The sequence below is a fragment of the Psittacula echo genome, assembly GCF_963264785.1.
Source record: "Psittacula echo genome assembly, chromosome: 1".
In the NCBI taxonomy this organism is placed as follows: Eukaryota; Metazoa; Chordata; class Aves; order Psittaciformes; family Psittacidae; genus Psittacula; species Psittacula echo.
Window position 1 is genome coordinate 51,702,082 of NC_137735.1, and position 15,571 is coordinate 51,717,652.

The window sequence follows — 15,571 nt, forward strand, 5'->3', positions numbered from 1 at the left end:
AGTGTAATTTTGTGGCCCATAGAATCTGAAACCTGTATTATACGTAAGACTATCATTTGCCCCACCTACTGTGGGATGGTGGGGATCCAGCCCTTCATTCCTGCCTGAGTCTACATCTTTGGTCAAAGTGAAATCCGTTGATTATAGTTAGCTGCCTTGATTTGAAAGGCTTTTCCTGTTTATTTGGTTGGTTTGGGCTTTTTATCTATTGGTAATGTTATTTTAGTAACACAGTTTTACCAAATCTTGAGACAATCAGACTTCCCTCTGGTTTAAATGACTTAATTGATGATGTGGCTATTTTGTAGACTGTTACTGTGCTTTGGAACTGGTCACTGTGGGTACACCTAAATTGGTTTTACCTCTTTGGAGATCCCATTTGCCAGGTTTACCGCTTCAGGTATTTTACCTAAGACATTCTGTGCCCTCCTATGAAAATGCAAGGAATAAAATTGATATACTGGGACTGAAAACTTACGTAGACATGTACAGATTCTAGAGTGTAAATGTATGTACACTGATGTTTGTTTCAGTCTTGAGCCCATATTAGGATTTGAATTTAAATACAATGATAATGAAACAGTTGGTGAAGTAATTTTAAGAGTCAAATGACGGTAAGTGAATTACGTACAGCATTTTTTTTTAGTCACTGGAAACAGAACACACATCAAACATAAGTTTAAGTATCATGCTATAGCAGAATGAATCACAGTATCCATACTTTTTAAATGATGATTTAAACATTTTCACAGCTATATTCTTGTAAACGTTTCATTTAACCATGGCTTAAAGAATGCAGTTACTTGGAAAAATGAATATATTTTTTAAGGAGCCCTGCACTAAGATCAGACTGTGTAACCAGAAAGAAAATAAATGATGTCAACAGCTTTATTTCCCTAAATGTACAAAGGAAGTTTAACTCTGAAATAATTTATTAACACTAAGATCCTGATTTGACTTGTAAGATTTGGTAACTTATGCTTTGTTGTAGCCATTGCTGTAGGAATCTGACAAAATTCAAGCTGATATCCCAATATTTGAATTTGCCTCTCTGTATCAAGCACATTTTGTCACAACCTGCTTTTCTATTCTCTCTTACAGAAAACCTGTTCTTTTCGTAGTTTGCTGTTTTCTTGGTTTCTGTGGTATATCCTTTAATTTCAAATGAGAACTAAGCCTAGCAGCATGTGTTATATCATCGGTATACATTACTGCTGGAAGAAAACACAGCTAAAAAGCCTTAATGGCAAATTCATTGTAAGATGTATAGTTGTGTCCACTAGGTAGCAATTACTGATATCAGGCAACTAGGAGTGGTGTTTTGGCTCAGTGATGTGATCTATCCAGAGAAGAGAGAATAGTGTTTTTCTAATGAAATATTTCTATGATTATGCTAACTCTGCTTAGCATCTCTGTGGTTCAGATGTGGTGCCCACACCTTGCTGGCTGTTAGCAAACCCTCTTTTCTTTTTTTCTTGAAAGGCTGTTGTTCCTCCCAACCTCTGAGATATCTGCTCCTGAACCAGTTTATGCTATTTCTGTGAGGAAACACCTTTTTATTGTTTGGGTTCATCAAAGAACATACTGGTTAGCAGGTGCTGTCATGTCAAGGTGTCCCTATTTATAGATTTGCTACATGGCTGGGTAAGAAATGCCTCATTAATAGTCATTTACTTTGAACTCACCCTTTACTTATTCCAGGGGAAAACGGTAGTAAAAATACCTGTTTAAAGCACCGTAACTAGTTGACACACTTCCAGATATTCGTAACAGATACAGATGAAGGAAAGCACATCATCTACTTGCATGAAGATTAAATGTGAAATGGGTTTTTTTTTCCCACCCTGCCATCCACTTAGGTCTTAGTCAGATCAGTGAACTGAACTGACTCACCTTACACCTCTGAGCTCCTAGGAACACCCTAGTGCCAGACGTAGGAAGCATGCGGCCAGTTTTGGGGACACAGTAATATTTAGCTACCTGGTCCAGCCTTTTATTTGCCTCTGATCTATTCAACTTTCCTGCTAGTCAGGTATTTGCTATTGCTCTGTTTAAAAGAAAGATCTGACACTCCTTTAAATAGTTTAAATTTGGGTGTCACTTTTTTGCAGATGCAAAAGTTGTTTTGTCGAAGCAGGTCTTGTCTCTTGCACTCAACTGGCCAGTTAAGAAGTCTGACGTGCAAGAGGTAAAACTCTTTCTTTCCGTTTTCCTGACTTGCTTCATGTTGCTCTGTATCTTAACATGTATCTCATTCTTAGGTCTTAATTAGACCAGACATTGCCTACTCATTGCACAGGGGTTGGACAAGATGACCTTTGAAGGTCCCTTCCAACCCAAACTATTCTATAATTCTATGATCACTTTGTGGTGTCAACAGATCAAGGGGTGATTACACCCTGAAGCCTTTTTTTGGCATTATCATATCAGCAAAGTTTTTGAAGTGGCAATAAGAGGAGTAGGTTGGTTTGAAAGGGGTGTGTGTGTGAAGGAAAATCATAAGTAAAATGTATGTTAAAATAAAACTGGAATACTAGTCCTACAGATGTTCAAAACCATAAATTTATCTAGTCCTGTTCAAAATCTGAATTGGTGTCCATACAACAGGACCAAACACAGAATTAAAATGTAGATGAATCTCAAACCAAAATCCATATGACATGCTGCAGGGCTGGGCCATCATCATCAAGAACATCTAGGTAACGAGCAAGGAGGAACAGAGGAGCAGGCTGAATAAATTAATCTCTTCATCCTTAAAGGTAACCACAAGTCTTGAGCAGATTTGCCATTTTTATCTGGCATCTCCTGGATAGAAGCATGTGCTATGCAGCACACATCCAAGGGGAGCCTGAGACATCCGACCTTCATGTGTGTTAAATTGAGGAAGAACTGTAACTAGTGCATGCATGCTGTGTCATCAGTCTGTGCATGTGTAAAAGCCACTGGTGTGAAATTTGCATTCAGAACAAGAGGCTCGCACTAAGTGGGGCAGCCTGTAAAAACCTAGACAAAAGGCCAGAGTCTTTGTATCCCACCTGGAGAAAATCTCCATGTGGAGAAAGCAACCGTGTCTGGGAAATATGGACAGTCCTACTCTTGCCACTGTTCAGGCAAGCATTTCTGTGACCCTTTAGGGATAAACTTTGCCTAAGAAGATGCTGTTATTTTTAATGAAATTTAAACCTATGCTTCCACTATTAGATTATTCCTAGGGTGCTGCAGCCTCAGGGACTGCAGCTGATGAGACTGATGTCCCTGATCATACCATGGAGCTTGGTTTAAACCTAGTTTGCAAACTGCACTGACTCAAAACCAAGTTTTTTAGAAACTGCTTTCCCTAGAGAATAGATTTTATGATGTAAAAATAAAAGGAGATCATGTAGTCTTTGCTACATGGTCTATATATATAAAATAGTTTGATGTTAAATGACCTAAATAAAATAAAGCTGGGTCCTTGATCTGTTCTGAATGGAGCAAAGAAAGGGCAAGAGAATAAACCTTTTTTTTTTTTTTGTGTGGACACATCATAGATATGAGAAGCGTTCAGGCAGCAGGATCATGAGTAGCATGTATGACCATATAATAGCCTGGTAAAATAAATAAAGGTGGATAACATCCTGTTTCATTTATGATGTACTGTACTGTAGAAGAGTGGCGTTTTCTTTAGTTTGAGTTCCAACAGAACAAATAACTAGCCTATTTGTGCTTCATTTAATGAGATACAGATTGTAAGAATGTGGTGTGCAGAGGTAGTCACCTCGTCTCAAGTGTTTTGGTTTGCATGTGGAAATAGCAAAAAGTGCTTGTGTGTTTGCTTACTAGCATTCATTTGTGAGTATGTGTGTGAGAGATGGTACACCTTACTAGGGATGCTTTCAAAATTGTGGCTGTGATTCTCTGAGAAAGTATTAAGAACAGGCTTGGGTTTACCATGCCAGACAAACAGAGATGAGCACCATGAAGGTACCAAAAAGTTACAGAAAGAATATAAAATCATCATAGACTTTATAATTTTCTAATCACAGGGACTCTCCAAAGAACTATAAACCAAGGGAACAATTTTTTGTCAAATGTCTTTAACTGTAAGAGTGACAGGCACCAGTGTTTCACTGTGGTACATTTACCTGCTGTAAAACTTACCTCCAAATTAATAGCAAAAATACCCTTCTTCTTTTCCTTTCCCACTTAAAAATAAACAAAATGCATGATCTTTAAGGGCTATGTTTTGAAATACCTACTTCAACACTCGCAAGCATTTATAGTCAGTCTCAGCTTTTTCACTACTGACTTTCACTGCAAGTTAAGGAAATCAAAATGAAAGTTCCTGCACTAGTAGCTATTCATAAAAGTCACATTTTCACAGCTCTTTTGTGCCAAAAAACCACAAAGTATTTATGAATTTTAACAAATGTAAATTCAAAGAATTTGTGCATCAAACTAGTTTGATTCTAAGCTCTCTTTTCTAAATACATGTTAGGTCGCGTTTCTCAAATGAATTCAGCCATGTGATATGTAGTACCAGCTCATTCATATCAGATGAAGTGTGACTGGAAATAAAGCTGGATCTTTTTAAGAAGACACAGTCCTTGGCTCCATATTTCCAAACCAAAATAGCCACGTTCATTGTATTTTTCCCTACATTTCATTACTGTTTTTCTTCCTTCTAAGTGCAGACTAATGTAAAGACAATCGCTAAAGAAGCAGCAATCATAATACCCTATACTAACTAAATTCAGACTTACGGCTACCCACAGGAGAAATACATGACAGATCCATTGTTCTGTATTAGCAGGATATTGTCCCAGTATATGAACACATGCAAACTTTGAAGGCTTTGAATATTTAAGGCAAGACACTAGTGGCTCATCCCAGTGGGAACCACAGAAAAGGGGAACCTGATTAAATTTAATGTCATTGTCACTTTTTTTTCCATTGCTAAGAATTATATAGGTAGCCATAGCTACCACACTGTTCAGACACCATGACCACAATATTCTCCCTCAGAGGTTGGCGTCAACGGCTGAATTATTCACTTCAAGAATGTGATTCATTACTAGATGTGATTCTTGCAGATTAAAAGATTTGTCAGTATATAAAATACATGTACATATTCTAGCAGCTTATTTTAAAAATCAATGTACGCCCTCACTAACCTTAAAAGACACCAATTTTTATTAGTACAATTTAAGTTTGGAGCACATCTGCCCCTGCCCCATTCAGAAAGCCCCGAAGTAACTGAGCAGCTTTTTACTGGTTACTGTACAACAAATTATGAAGTTGAAAACTAAGGCAGGAATATGTAAAAGGCTACTTAGATACCCTGCAATTAAAATAAGAATGTTTTAAAACTAGTTTCTTAGAAATGTTTGCCTGCTTGAACTGTCCCCTTATCTATTGTTTATTCTGTCAAATGAAACCTCAAATACTCTGCTTAACTGTGGAAAGCACATAACTGTGTTTCTCTACTGCTGTTTTGTTGCTAACTCCCATCTTCCCCATACTTGCCTCACAGTGTTATTCCTAAGTTGGATAGACTAATTAGACTCATTTCCATCCCAAATAACTTCTGTGAGCATGCCTCATTTACCACTCACTGAGATACATGAATAAAGAAACGTCTCTATCTACGAGGATCTGCCCAGTGTAAACCGGCTGGTTCCTCATACATGTTTAGAGAACAACATTTTTTCCTGCATGCGATACCAGTAACTGCTTTTATCATTTTTCCTTTTTACTCACAGGGAAAATTGAGTTCTAAAATAAATCTCTAGCTCACAGGGCTGACAAAGTTTAATACTGCAGCAATCCTTTCACATATGTCGATTACTCTGACTCAATACCGCAGAGTTATGGTGAGTTTAGGGATGCAACAATGATGAGCACGAGACGGGCCGGACCATTAACATTTATGCAACTTGATCTCAACGGGGAAGCTGATGACAGGCAAAGTGGCAGAGAGCCCTATTCTATCCCCCCTAATTGTTTCCAGTGTGTAGTGTATGGCAGGATTACTGGGAAGAGCCGGTAGGTGAGTAGAGAACTGCCCTGCTTTGAGTGATTTTCTCAAATCCTTCAAGCACCTGGATCTCTGCTTAGAATCTGTGGAAGCTGCACAGGATGCTCACTGCAAATCAGGGCATGAAGCTACACAAGTCCCATAGAGCCAGAGGCAAAATCTGAGAGCCAAGAGGAGAAATACAGATGCAATTACAGAATACTTGTAAACTGGTCCACTCACTAAAATTCCCTTCAATGAATGAAAGAAGTCAAATGAAACTGAAGAAAATGTGTTAGTCACAGAGTGGCAATTATGTTATCCTAGACAGAAGTAAGCATTTATTATTATTTTCAGAAGTGGGGTGTTTTTTTTCAAATTAATCATACTATTTTGTTGTCCAGAAATATTTTATTATCCTAATTTGAATTCAAGACAGGGCTTTCTGAATAATATAGGCAGGCAGTTTTGAGTAGTTAATGTTCTAAGTTAGCAAAAGGTAATCTAACTATTGTAGCTTGTACTTGCCAAAGGCCCTTACTCAAATTGGGCATTTTCTTGTCCTGTGAGCAGTCTTTTGAAATTAAGGCACCTACTCACAGCAGAACTGATGTTTCAGAAACAGAGTGGCCAGCAGGACTAGGGAAGTGATTGATCCTCTGCACTCGGCACTGGTGACGCTGCACCTTGAATACTGCATTCAGTTTGGGCCCATCACTACAAGAAAGACATTGAGGTGCTGGAGCATCACCAAAGAAGGGCAACAAAGCTGGTGAAGGGCCTGGAGCACAAGTCTGATGAGGAGTGGCTGAGGGAACTGGGGGTGAAGGGCCTGGAGAAAAGGAGGATCAGGAGAGACCTTCTCTCTACATATAGCTACAAAAAAGGAGATTGTGGTGAGGGGGTGTCGGTATTTTCTCCCAAGAACAAGCACTAGGACAAGAAGAAATGGTCTCAAGCTGCGCCAGGGGAGATTTAGATTGGATATTAGGAAAAATTTCTTCACCAAAAGGGTTGTCAAGCATTGGAACAGGCTGCCCAGGGAAGTGGTTGAGTCACCATCCCTGGAGATATTTAAAAGACACGGAGATGTGGAACACAGTAGCACGGTTTAGGGGTGGACTTGGCAGTGCTAGGTTAACTGTTGGACTCAATCATTTTAATGGTCTTTTCCAACCTCAACAATTCCATGATTCTAACGACCAGCACATCAGACCACCAGACCCTCTGTTTAATAAGACAACAAGCACTAGTCTCTTTAGAAGTTGGAGCTGGTGTGGCTTCTGATTGCCATGCCATTTTCCTAGAGGTAACCCAAATCCCACCATAAGAGCCTGAATTTGTGCCAGCATGAGGGAGCAGCACCATGAACAGCTGTGACCTCCTAGAGAGGTGTGCAGTACTGCTGGAGCATGATGTGCCCAATGCCAGTGCTCTGCCTTGGTCCTTCAGGTGAGATAGAGTGTGCCCTACCCCAGGCACTGCTGGTGGTGGGAGAGCTACTGGCCCATCATCCCCTGCTTCCCTTCTTGCAGGGGGATGCTTGCACTCTGGAAGCCACTCTCAACAACAGAAGTGAGATAATCAGAAAGTAAATATTGCCCCAGTGTAGTTTTAAGTCAATATTTCGAGCTGCTGCCTAGCCTATTTGATGACAGCCAGAGCTGGAGGTCACCTACCTGTCGACGATGGCACCAGGAGAACAGGAGGCAGTCAGCAATCTTCCTTGCCACTGTTCAGCTAGGTTTGTTTGCTGATTGAGTATGTCAATCACAAAACTCATCCCGTTCTCTTCACTGGGAGCTTTTTGCTGGTACAGAAAAAAGGGACATAGAAACCCCCCAGTTCTTCTTACTTATAACTCCTATTTTTAATCCTTCTGAAAAGGGTTTTGCCTCTCAGAAATTTCTGGGAGACACAAGAGAGAAATCCGGAGGGTTTGCCATGGAACCTGAATAGGATCAGGATTTGGTGCTAAACACTGAAGCTTGTGTCCACTACACAGCGAGAGCTGACTCAGAGGCCAGCCGTATAAAGCAGGTGGAAAGCCGGGACGGCTGCTCTGCTCCGCAAAGGAAGCCTGGCATCTAGTGGACATTTAGCTGTTACATCACTTCTAGTTTTCTGGTTAGTAGAGCGGAGGGCTACGTATCCCCCACCCCAAAACTGGTCCTGACCCGAAGTTCCTGTCCCTGACTGCAAGTTGTAGTGAGCTTGAGTCCTAACCGTGGTTAAAAATTCATGCCAACTTTTAAATTTGACCCCTGCCTCTTAAAAAGGTGCAGTGAACTGTATTTTAAATAGTTCTTTAAACTTGCTTTTGTGCCATGCATCCTATTTTCTGTGTTTTTTCCCCACAATGAATGTAAATGTGGAAAAAACAGTATCAGAAGATATATGAGGAAGTTATTCTGAATACATGTTAAGAATGAGAGATGCAAGGTATAATATCCATAAAATACTATGGGAAGAGCCCACATTATAGCATTTAACGTAAGATTATCTTTTATTATTTGTTCCAACAAGATGCACTCTCCTAAATTTCTTCTTCCCTTACATTCTGAATTCAGTGTGAGCACACATTACTCTGAGTATCAAGTCGACATTTAAGTGAGGTGTATTTCTTTTTATTTTCTTTGATATTCTTAAACAGAGTTTCTAAGAGGCAAAGGTGTAAGTATGTATTATGCTATATAGTTGCTTTAAATAGATCTGTTCCTTTCATATACAGCAATATTTTTTGGTACTAACTCATGCTAAGTTATATCTTACTAATGCACTTGGACTTATTAAAAATGACATTATTAATTTTGAAAGACAGTAATATGCAACATTAACAGGTTCCTTCCAACCCAAATTATTCTATGATTATATGATCCATGCAATAATTAAATAGGTTTATATTTATCAAGTAAAATTGTATTATATGGGGTTTAAAAGTACTTCAGGGAAAAACTAAAATGCATTATTTTCTCCTAACTAACTCAGTAAGACTGCGACTACAACTGATGGACCTAAGTCTCTGGAAAGTCTCAGCAAGAATAAAGCTACGTCTTTAAACTGACCTTGAGAGTATTCCAGATCCCAGTGGCAGTTTTCTCCCCCTGGTGGCCATCAGAACGGACTGGCTTCAGGTTCCACATGGGCAGCATCCCTCACCCATCTCTCCCTGCTTTGGTTCTTGGCGACCAGATTTCTGTCGAAAATGAAAGTTGCTAGTGGACCAACAGATAGCACAGAAGTCATCTTTTTGCTACAGATAGCAGTGGAGAGAGATTTCTCCATACTGGCACTCAAGGCAGTAATTAATGGAGCAGCAATGAAATTCTTGACATGCAGATGATAGAGCCTTGCTCTGGTAGAAAATTCAGCCATGACTAGATTGTTTCATGAAACAGCCATAGAAAAGACAAAGGCCTAAGAATATGCATTTTATTATTTTTATTATAAAGGAGAAACATGCTTGAAATTAATTTTTTTATAAAGTGAAGACAGAAATGACAAAAATGCTAATGACTTCATTTGAAAACTGCACTGTCAGCATAGCAGTGAGTTAGAAAATAAGGCACCACAGTACTTGCTAGGGAATACTTAGCAAATATCCTCTCAGCTTTTGCTATGCACAATACAATGTGTTTATTTGTGTTTAATGTGCCATGCCAATTAAGGGGCACATTTGATTTCATCCCAAAAGGTTTATTCTGTTTTAACTGAAAATCTCAACAAAGTCTTAAATGCAAAGCATGTCTTCAGAAGCACTTGTCTGCCCTCCAAAAAGAAGTGAATATAAAGCCAGAAACTGAAAAAAAATCTGGAGATAATTCTTTGTGGTACTGAGCTCCTTTTGTCCTGGTTCTCACAGTGAAAAAGGGACCTTTTATAAACATGTGGTACAGGAACAAACCAGGGGGAGCATTGCATTTATATGGGGTCATGTCCATTAGCCAATAGGTGCTTTATGGATTGCTATATCAGCTTGGTTTCTCCATCTCTGGGGCAGAAGACACATTAGCTGGACGGCCGCTGTGCTCCAGCTCTTGGCTTTGCTGGGATCACAGGAGAAGGACAGAAGACTACCCTGTGTCTGTGCTGGCTATAGTTGTCTGTCTTTTTGATGTTCATCAGAAAGTGTGGTTGGCAGCAGGGAAAACAGAACTCTTGTCAGCCCCAACCCTTAGCAGACCAGCAAATATCTGACCTCAGCAATGGCTGCAGTTACTGTAAGGGGCTGTGAAGTCTTCCCACAAAGCCATGGCCTTTCCTTTTGTCCCTATGCTATAGAGAGGCTGACAGCATGGAGGTAAGAAGAGGCAGGTAGCTAGAAGCAGTGGTATCTATCTCTAAGAGCTGTAGTTCAGTTCATCGCAGCTTGAGAACCAGAGTCCTTATTTAGCATTTGTCTCTTCCTTCTTTTTGTTTTCACCTCAAAAGCAGGAGCTGGGAATTTGCTCAGTTTCTTACATCCCTAAAAATCTATTGCAACCCATATTGTAAATAGACTCAAACACTGGGTTTTGTCATTTGAAGTACATACAAAGAAAACTGTAATGTGTTAAATGTAGCTGGAAGGGGCTGCAGGAGATCATCCAGACCTTTCTCTGCCTGAAGGCAGGATCAACTATGTTAGCTTTGACAGATGTTTGCCTACTTGTTTCTTAAAAGTTTCTACTGATGATGAATTCACAACCTCACCAGCTGTTACAATCCAGTGTTTAATTATCTCTTCAGTTTGAAATAATTTCTTAAGCCTAACACAATTACTACTTGTTCTGTTTTTCACGAAAATAGGGGACAGATGTTTCTCTACCTCTTGCAGTTCCTTTCCATGTACTTGCAGGCATGTTCTCTTCGGCATTCTCTGCTTTATATTCAGCACGTCCTGTTCATTCAATCTTTCTTGATTAGATGGTGTAGAGAAATGAGAATAAACACAAGTCTTTTCTGAACTATATCCAATTTGATCACAACAAAACCAGCAGTATGTCCCAAACTATGTCCCAAACTGGACACAGTGCTCTTGCCTTACCAGGCACTAGGTATAACAGTTCTACTCAAAAAAAGAACCGTTTTGGAATGTCCTTGTTTTCATACACCCAAACATGGTGCTTCCATTTTTCACAGTGATGTGACCTGTTATCACTTCTAGGTCTGCTTCTCCAGAATGGTTATGTAGGCATTTTTTTTTTCCCCTCAACTGTATTTGTGCAGCTCTTTTTATTGTTCTGTGCTTTTTGCTGTTGCATAACATGTAAATTTTATTCAAACAATTTCTTTAATTTGCAAGATCACTTTGAATCTTAATCTTGACCTCCAGAATGCTTACAGACCCGTCTCAGTTTGGTGTCACTTCAAATTTGCTATATGCAGTGTGTATCCCTTGACCTGGATTGTAAATACAAGGATTGGACATAAGCCATGTGATTGATACATTCTTCTGTGCTGACCATTCACTATTAGGCCATTAACCAATGCTAGAGTTTAATCTGGGTCATGTTTCTATGGCTTATGGGTATCACAGAATCATAGAATGGTTTGGGTTGGAAGGGCCCTTAAAGATCATCTAGTATGCTATAGGATACCCCAAATTATGGGTAAATCATAAAGACACACTGTGAAAAGCTTCACTGAAGTCAGCATATATAACACTTACTGTTTTTCCTGTATTCATAAGTTTTCCTGCTCTGATTCAAAAGAAGTTAAATTGGTTTGACATTGCTTTTTCACAAATCCATGCTGGCTGTCACTCCTTAGCAGGGGGTGTGGGTGTGCATTAAGTGCTTATAACTTCTTGGCATTTTACTGGCATAATCGTTCCCTCCCGTTAAGTTTTTCAAGCTTCAGCTGGTCACGTTGTAGCCCTTTCACTTTAGAGTAAATAGAAAATCTTGGTATGCAGATATCAACAGGAAGCCATCATCCTTTCCCCAAATGTGTGAAGCTTCTACTGTGTGTAACTAGTTAAAAGGCAGTCTAATAACAGTAATTGTTACTTGCGAAGTTTAGTATGTGAAAAATTTAAATTCAAAAGCAGTTACTATTTAACAAATGTTATGTAAATCCCAGTGTAACTACGCGAGCTTTTCTAATCCCAAAGTTTTAAACACATCTTCTTAATAAGACTATCCAGTTTGGCAACAAGAAGTAAAATTATTTTTATTGAGATGTGATTTTAGAAATAAGGTTTGTTTTCCTGGAAACCAAAATAAAATGAAACACACTGTATTTACCCCATTACAGAAACAGAAATGAAGGAAGAAACACTGATCCTAGGAGTGGAAGTGCACCTGTATTTAATCTTTTCCTGTATGCAAAGTAAGGTATTTACTCAAACCTTTACTCAAGTTTTTAAATGCCAAAAATTGTTAAAATAGATTGTAGTAAGTTATAAAGAAACTTTAAGAAAGTACAATAATAATGCAAATAACTATTTTTCTTCTAGAAAAAGAACTGATCTAAATATATTTATGCTGGAGAGGGACTCTTCATCGGGGACTATAGCAATAGGACAAAGGGGAGTCGGTTCAAACTTAAACAGAGGAAGTTCAGGTTAGATCTAAGGAAGAAGTTCTTTACTGTGGGAGTGGTGAGGCACTGGAACAGGTTGCCCAAAGAAGTGGTAAATGCTCCATCCCTGGCAGCGTTCAAGGCCAGGTTGGACGGAGCCTTGGGTGACATAGTCTGGTATGAGGTGTCTCTGCTCATGGCAGAGGGGTTGGAACTTGATGATCTTAAGGTCCTTTTCAACCCTAACTATTCTATGATTCTACTTAGAGTTAGCTGGTTTTTTATCCAGTGCAGGAAAGGCTTCTTCTAGGACCCTTAGAATTTAAAAGCATAACCTGAAGGAAGGAGTATAAAATAACACATAAATGTGTCTAATGAAAGACTGTATATGCCTTGCTTCAGATTCTTTGAGATATTAACAGTACATGACAGAACTCTGTTACTGCTTATGCATTAATAATGTGCCAGTGAATAAATTTGCTTAAGGCCAAATTCTGTCTTGAAAGATACTCTTTCTGAAGTCCAGTTCAGTCCTTCTCTCCCTCAAAAGTAGCTAGGAAAAAAAAAGCTGGATCAGGTTTTACAAGTACAATTTGTAAAGAAAGAATTTGTAATTCTTGTAAAGAAAGAATTTGTAAAGAAAGAAAAAGTGTTTATGCAAATGGGTGTTTATTTATGTTTGTATTTATTTATGCAAGCTCCTGTGACATTGCTTCAGTGAACTGTAAGTACAGTTACATGAATGCTGGGCCAAAGAACTTTCATTTGCTGTTCATTTTTGCTCTCTCAGTTTATGTACTATACAATGTCAAAACCTTAACAGTATAGGATGTTACATCAGTGTAGCCTGAGAGCAGGAAGCCAAAAAGTAAGCATGGGAGCATACACTGAAAACTTATTCGTTTGCCTTGAGTCAAAAGGACTAAAATATTTGTTGGCATGCCCTTTCAAGCTTATGCTCCTCATCAAATTGTTTCTTGAAACAAAAAGCGATTAGTTTGTGATTTGCAAGCAATATGGAAGGTCTCAGCTGTGGGTGGTAAGCCCAAGATCCTTGAAAATGATGCTCATACACCTCCAAACCTAAGTTCCTTTTAAAGTTGTAAGGACTGGCAAAACAATGTCCACAGGATTGCTATCACCATTAAAACCCAGTTTCTCATACTGAGTAATTTGCTTCTAAAGCCTTGTTAGGGTTATTTCTTCAGTTGTCAGCTACTGACTTTGGGCTTTTATTGATAGCCTTAATATGCTAGTAGTTTTCCTGGTAACGTACAAACTCTTAGATATAGTATAAAGAGAAATAAAAAATGTGTTTATAAACAATGGGAAGTGTCTTGCTGAAGAACTGTATCTAATTGATAAACTGGGCATATTTTTGCAATGTAACTTAGCAAATGAAGCTGCTGTGTTCTAAGGTTTCTACAGTTCTTGTTCTGGGTCTATTCTCAGCTTTACAGAGAGCTTAAGCTCATTGCTATGGCATCCTGTGGTCATCTGGCGGAATCAAACCCTAAGTACATGCCTGGGATTTTTTAGGTAAGTCATCTTCTAGCAACCTAACAATATAGGAACTGTTCTAGCAGGTTTAGTCATCTACAGATCTGCATTACAAGAAACTTCCCTAGTTATTAAAGCAGGTTCTGTCATACAAGGATTTATAAAGTAAGAAATGTCTCCAGCTTTTAAAGAACATCTTAACCTTAGAATAATCTCCCATATGTAATCCAGTGTGCTTCGTTGTCAATGCTGTTTTAAAAATAACTGAAAGGCTTACTATTATACTGTGTATTTCACTAGTTAATAACACCAGCAACTATCAATATGAGTAAGACCTGTATGCTCATTCTTACTGTTCCAAAGGTCAGACATTCAGCAGTTCAGGCAAAACTAATTTGGATGAAGCTGCATTTTCTTAAAATGTATTTAACTCCGTAATTATTTAATAAACAGAAACTGCAGCTTTCCTTTCTAGCATAATTTTCTGAGCCAATATTGATTCTAAGTCCTTAGGATACATAGGATGCCACTAAGTCAGGGGTGTTGAAGGAAGTACAAATTGTGCAATAGATGATTATCCTTGACTATGCCCTATCAAGAATGTTTTAAATTACCTAAAGATAGTCTGCAGTCCTGAGGTGAACTCTGCATGGGTGATCTGCTGTGCCCAAATGCAAGTACAGCAGAAGCAGAACGAAATGTGAAACTCTCTGATTGTTCCAATGAAACTGAAGCCTCAGATATATCTGCAACTCAGTAGGTCCTTGTAAGGAGCAGATCTGGACAGAAGGAAGTCCTCTGGTATAAACCATAGTTCATCAGGCTAGCTCAGACTAGTCTGCTTGCATTTCTTATAATAACAGGAGGAAATGTCAACTGCAACATCACAAGGTCCACACCTTCAAGAGGTACATAAAACGGAAGTGGTACCAATCTTTGTAGCTGCCACTCAATACAACTGCTACTCCAGCAGATGTCAGAAGCAATAAAGCTCAGTGTTGGTTTGGTTTGTTGTTCCTCACCCTCCAATGGAATCCCCTGCTTAAGCAGTAAGTCCAGTGCTGGTATTGCACATGGTTTAATTACTTTATGATCACAAAAAGACTTTGAGAAAATATACAGCACTTTAATATTCACATTTTTTGTAAGCAAACAATTTATAAATGTCTGTATTTACTTATTTCATAAGTGTATTTCTGGGAAATAACTAGTGGAAATCCACTCCTTGTACAATCAGCAATAGATTGCACATTACTCCTTTGCATCAGTACTATCTAGCATCTTCAGGAGAAGTTCCTGCTTTTTGTAGGAAAGTTTATAAGAATCATATTATGTATGAAGAGCAAGATACAGAAACAATGAGTTTATAAAAATCATATTACATACCAGAAGCAAGATACAGAAAGCAATGAGGAAAGGCTCCTGCAATGCAGGAACATTAATAGGTGATACCTGGCCAAAGAAGAATTCCCCTGATGTAGGCATGGTCTTGTTGTGTCCTTCCCAAGGCCGTGCACACAAAGGCTAGAGGTTATGCCTGCAGGAGAGCTTTACAGTGCAAATATCCTAATT